A 6,000-nucleotide genomic window follows, 5' to 3' on the forward strand; every position below is an offset into this window, starting at 1 on the left:
ACATCAACTTTCCTTAGAGATTTAAAACCTAGTCTCAATAGATTTAAATAGAATTCATACAAATTTTGATAGAATAAAATAAAAGACTTTGTGTTTATTATTTAAAGAAAAATCCTCTTGCTCCAAAAAGGGAAGGCTTGCTCCCAAACTGACATGGGGGGGGGGGGACAATCTCCATTCTTAACTACAATAAAAATAATTTATCTAGACCAGTGGTTTTGAAGGAGTCCCAATTGTTTAAAAAACAACATTGTAAACCAGAGATCCCTCCCACTGATTTAAATCAATAACTATAGGATTTTGTGTTTATGTATAGTATGTCATAAAAAAAAAATCCCACTTTTCCCCTCCCTGATGTTTTAGGACACAACTTTCCAGGAACTCTATTTTGCTTTCAGGGTCCATCTTTACAAAATCCTCTCACAAGTGAGCTGGGCTCTTTCCTCAGTGATGTCAGCAACTTTCTATCTTTATGTATTAGAGTAGGCCACAATAAAAGACTGGCAACTCTTAGAATTTGCATCATTGCCCCCAAAACCCACAAATTTGGTCATTCTTTCCCCTAAGCTAATGGATTTGATGATTTCCCTTTGCTGCTATTAAGTGCCCAAGTTATAGAAGAGACAGAAGAGCAATGGATATGCAGGCAGAAGGTACCCAGGTTCAAAGTCTGGCTCTCCTCTACTTATTATCCCTCCAGGCTTTCTCTGAACCTGTTTCCTCCTCTGTAAAATGGGAGGTCTGGCCTAAGAAATGTCTGTCTGCTCTAAATCCTAGGATCCTACTGTGGGGGGTAATCTTTGATGAAGGCCACATACTCCTTAAATTGTTTCTCCTGTGGACAAGAGGTGGTCCACTTGAGTTCCTTTTTCTCTCTTGGGTATTTGACAAATGGTTCTCAAATGCCTACATTTGAAGTCAGAAAGCAGATTGGGGGGGAGGGGGGGTTGGACCACAAAGGTCAGAACCAGAGAAATCACTGAATGAAAAATGCCCAATCAGGGGAATGGCTGGGGGAGAGGCTGATGAAGACTTTTGGCTGGGCACTATGGGTCCCACAACATCCTCAAAACCTTAACTTTGGTCCCTTTAGCAATGACTATTTATTTAACAAATTGACCTAGAGAATAAACAGGTTTCCAGAGATTGGCAAAGTTAACTACTGTATTTTTCTCTTCTATTAGCTACAAGTGATAAATACACTATCCTTTTCACAAGGAGGATCAAATAAGAATATAGATGTACACACATATATACGATATGTATTTTATAAATGCAAGCAAGGTCTTTGTATAAGGAGATTTGGGAGCTCCATTCTCTTTTATCACTATTAGCCCAACTCTCTAATGTTGCAGGTAAATAAATCAAGGTCCAGACCAGTAGCAATTCCCACAAGGCCACACAAATCCCATGCTTGTTCCACCTTCTGCTGCCAGAATACAAAGCCTTCAAATTTCAATACTGCTAATTGTCCTTTGCAGGTTTCTCACACTCACACTCTATCCTTCACCTCAAACACTCCTTTTAAAAGGTGTTCAAATTCTCTCCCATCCCCAGGCAAAAAATAGCACCACAAAAAAAAAAAAGATTCAGCAATCTGAAGGAGGAAATAGGTGGAATAAAGGTGTTTTTCTCTACAGGATTTAGAAATTAGTCCCATCCGCTAATTCTCTGTATGATTTTTTGAATAAGGAACATACAATAGAACATTTATCACAGTCCCCCAACTCCAATGAGTTCCAAGAGGTCCATTAATGAGGACCAATGTCTACATTTGTATGTCCTCCTTCACACTTTGAACTGCACAAAATGGGAGTGACTAGATTTTGGCTCTAATTCAATAGATGAGCCCTGTGTATCTACACTTCAGTCTCCAGGCCCAGAGGGAAACTAGGTTTTGGGTTTTTTTTTTAAACTAGACTGAATTCAAAAAATTTAGGCACCCCAGGAGTGTAAGGCACTGTATAAGTACCACATAAGGACAAAAATGAAAATGGGCTGTGCTGACCCATTCATCTCCTCCTCAGATTCTTCTACTGTAGAAAGCAAGACAGGAGATCTGTCCTGGGTTTTTTGTTCTCTTCCCTGTTCTTAAGATAGAATGTCATCTCATCACCTCCCCAAGCTCCATTACTGTCTCCATATACAAGATTTCCCAGACCTATAATTTAGGGAGGTCTAGTTTTTCTCCTCTACCCCAATCCTGCCTATGGAAGATTTCTAATTCTATGGCCCACTTAGGCTCTTCCAAGCTTCCTTATGCTCAATCAGGCCACCACCAGTCATTGTCCCAGCCACCTAGGTCCAAAATGGCTGCCAATTTCTACCCTTTGACTTCTCACATCTCCTTATCTAAATAGTTGTTCAGTCCAGTCACTTCTATCCTCAGAACCTTTCTCTGGCTCTCAGTAACAACAAAAGCTAAAAAATGCCTTCGTTTTTGCAAACCACCTTTAGGGTTGCTTCATTACCTGGACTACTCCAGTAACCTGCTAAGTGGTCTTCCCAGTTTCTCCCCTTTCTGACCCATTCTAGCTAGAGACAACAGGTTGGACTAGACCATTCCCCTCCCTGTCTAGTCTCTTCAGCAGCTCTCTCTAGGCCAAAATATAAATTCCTCTGTTGGACACAGAAAACCATTCCAGGTCTCACTTCATCTAACTTTTCCAGGCTGATTATCTATTACCCATTCTAGTCCAATTTGCAGGTGAGAAGACTGAGGCAATAAGGGATTAAGTGCCTAGCCCAGAATCACAGCTAGGAAGTGTTTCCTATAGAATTTGAATCAATCCTCCTGAATCCAAATCAAATGCTCTACACCCTAAACCATTCTCCCTAGTGGACAAGATCTGGGTACATACTAGGTGATGAATAAAGAATTGTAGAATGATTACCCACAAGGAGTTTTCACCTAAGAGACACAAACAAGTAAGCAGTTAAATAAGGAGAGAGGGAGAAAAACAGAGAAATACTCAATTCCCAGTAGAAAGGAGCCCTTGGGCTAGGGAATCAAAGAAGTGGGGGCAGGTGCATTCCAGGCACAGAAGGCAGACACCAAAAAGACCAGGAACAAGGAAATGGAATGCCAGATTAGCAGAATATCAAGTAGGTCAATCTGGTGGAAAAGTGACACATATCAAGGGTTGTAAGAATTTAAGTCTAGAAAGGTGGCTGGCAAAACTTTAAATGCCCAAATCGGTTTGTGCTTGTGGGAGACTTTTTTGGCAGCTGCATGGAGAATGGCATAACATAATCAAACTTCTGCTACTGCTTTGTAAACTTACCATGTCAAAGAATGAGAATTTAAGGACTAGAAGGTAATATAATCTAGCCCTCCTTTTATAGATGGCCCTGAAAGGTGAAATCACTTGCCCAAGATCACACAATAATGAAGAAAAAACTGGGGTGCCAAGTGCTGGGCTTTTCCCATTCCCTTACACGGGCACTTTCCAGTGATTGCTTGGCTCAATTTGTGCTTCTAAAATGCCTAGAAAATCTTCTGCACAAAGATCGAGGAGAGCCTAAGCCAAGAAGGGATGAGAAGGCAGGCAGGGACAAGGGGTGAATGAACGCCACAAGAGAACACACAAAGATGACATTGGGCCTCCATTCAAGTATTTCAGTTCAGTTTTATTAACTCCCTCGTGAAAGAATTCCTGGCATGTTGTATCCATCCCATTATGCTCTCTTTGTAATAGAGAAATAGCCCCAAACTCCTGTGCTTTCCTCATGGTTTTTGTAGTAACTGGTCAATATGGGCAAGAAGGACCAACAGTGAAGAAAGGTTAGAGCAAGGAAGGAAACAAGGGCGGGACAGGAATTAAAAAAAAAAGATTGTAGAGACAAAGCGAGAGGCGAAAAAAGAAGGGGAGGGGGGAGCCAGAAAGGGGGAGACAAATGGTAAGGGTTAAAATCCCTAAAACTAAGAGGGAACATGAGGGAGCAAGGGAGAGGAGAGAAAAGGGAAAGTAGCACCAAACCGAAGAAAGCCCGTTTCACTTCTAATTTAGGCTTGTATTACCAAGAAAAGTTGCCCCAAAAAAACAAACAAAAACAAAAACCAAACACCTTGTTTTGTGTTTTATTCCCCAAAGCAGCCAATAGACGTTCATTACAGTTTGCAGTGCTTTTTACAGTTAATCATGACCAGGAGAACACGACTTTGGGAACAGGACTTTGGTGAAGAACGCAACATTTCAGTGTGTAATCAAATTATCACTAGGAAGTCTTTCATCCAAAGCCCAGTCGGAACAGTTAGCTCCAGAAGGTGTTTAACAAATATGTAGCACCGTAGCCTCGGGCTATGGATCAGGCCCAGTGGCCACCTCCATTTGGTGAAATCCAATAAAGTTTATTCTATCCTGCCATCTTGGCCCCCCTCCCAATCCGAATCACAACCAAAAATCTTCCCCTAGGGAGGAATCCATTCGACCTTATCGAACGGGCCTTTCCCCAGATAGAGAATCCAAATCTAGCTCTCTAATTCTTCCCCAATCCCTAACTAGGTCCCTCTCAGAGAACCCTCCCAACCCAAGGGTCTGAGCGCCTCCTACGGGCTCCCAACTCCCAGGAGGGGCAGCTGCCCGGTGGGCCCGGGGGGTGGGGGGTGGGAAGGGTCACCAGAAGCTTCAAAATCCCTCAATCTAGCCCCAAGAGACCACCTCCCCCAGTACTGCAGAGGAGGAGCTGGGCAGTATAGACAGGGCCCGAGGGGAGGTGTCTCGGAGATGTGCGAGGGGGCGGAGCTTCATATCACCCGGCAGCCCCCCCAATGCCGGCTACCCTCACCCTCACCCAAGTTGGAAGGGGTCACTCAGCTTCAGTCCCTCTCCAGAGGCGAGGGAGGGGGGAAAAGCCACCTGGGCCAGGATCAAGCCCTGGGTTTGAATTAGCATCATTCACACCCCAAGCTAAGGCCGTGCAGAGACCTAAGGTCTCGGGGGGACCCCCAAGGAGACGGAAAAAAACGCCTCATGGACCCTCCGGGCCACTAGGGCCTCCCCGTCCCCAACCCCGCCGGACCCACCGAGGACAATGGCCTCCGCAGGCCCCACCTGGCAGGGGGAGGGGAACGCAGGGTTGGGGCGGGGCCACGATGGGGCGGGGCTGACACCTTCACCTAGCCCGGCGGTGGGCCCGCCCCCAGCCCCATCGGCCAATCCGAGCGCGCCGCCGCCGAGCCTGCGCTCGAGTCCCAGGACAGGGTCCAGTCGGCGCGCGACCCCTGCTCGGCTCCGGCCCGAGGCGAGAGCGCGCTACCCCTGCCAGCCCAACCAATCAGGATGCTCCTCTCTTCTCCCCCCCCCCCAGCACCACCGCCACTAACCCTGACGCGCGCGTGCACGGTCCTCTCCGGCCCTCCCCGCCCCCACCCCCTGCTCCGCGCGCGCACTCCAGCACCACGCGCGCGCCGCCGCAGCTCGCGCGTCCAACCGTCGCCCCTCGCAACCCCCCCACCCCGCCCCCACCCCGAGACCCGAGCCTGGGGGGGCCCACAACCCCCCCATACGCAACCAGCCCACCCTCCGTTAAACCGGCCCCCACGTATGCCCCGCTGCGGCGGCGGCCCCGGGCTAGGCCAGGCCTGGCAGGGCCGAGGCCGGGGACTCACCCGATGCAGCAGCGGCGGCGGCGGCGGCAGCAGCCCCTGCAACGGCAGCGGTAGCGGCAGGGACAGCAGGGACAGCAGCGGCACCGGGCGGCCCCGAGGCGCGGAGGGAGGAGGCGGGGGTGGGTGCGGGGCGCCGATCAAGCCCGGCCGGGGGCGGGGATGTCCGAGGTCGCTCGCGGACTGTCCGGTCCTGCCTGTGCCTGGGGCTGGGGCTGGGGCCGTCGCTGTCGCCGTCGCCACCGCGCTCCTGTCACCGCCTCATGGCCGCCCCCGGCAGGGCCCACGCTCCGCGAACGGCTGGCCTGAGCGCCCAAAAGGCGGAGGAGCAGAGTGCGGCGAGCGGCTGGCGGCGAGAGAGGGGGCGCGCGAGGTGGGGGCCCGCGGCGGTC

General features: G+C 49.2%; 1 protein-coding gene across 48 annotated transcripts in view; it reads right to left on the bottom strand.

Annotated features, from left to right (window-relative positions):
• The window catches only part of GTF2I (general transcription factor IIi), a 106,131-nt gene extending 100,387 nt beyond the window's left edge, over nt 1-5,744 (bottom strand). For all 48 annotated transcript variants that reach the window (XM_056819749.1, XM_056819738.1, XM_056819737.1 and 45 more), the window contains exon 1: nt 5,612-5,744. The gene's annotated coding sequence lies outside the window, so the exon portion shown is untranslated. The remainder of the gene's footprint in view (nt 1-5,611) is intronic.
• Between the last annotated feature and the right edge of the window lie 256 nt (nt 5,745-6,000).

This window comes from Monodelphis domestica, chromosome 2 (assembly GCF_027887165.1).
Source record: "Monodelphis domestica isolate mMonDom1 chromosome 2, mMonDom1.pri, whole genome shotgun sequence".
In the NCBI taxonomy this organism is placed as follows: domain Eukaryota; kingdom Metazoa; phylum Chordata; class Mammalia; order Didelphimorphia; family Didelphidae; genus Monodelphis; species Monodelphis domestica.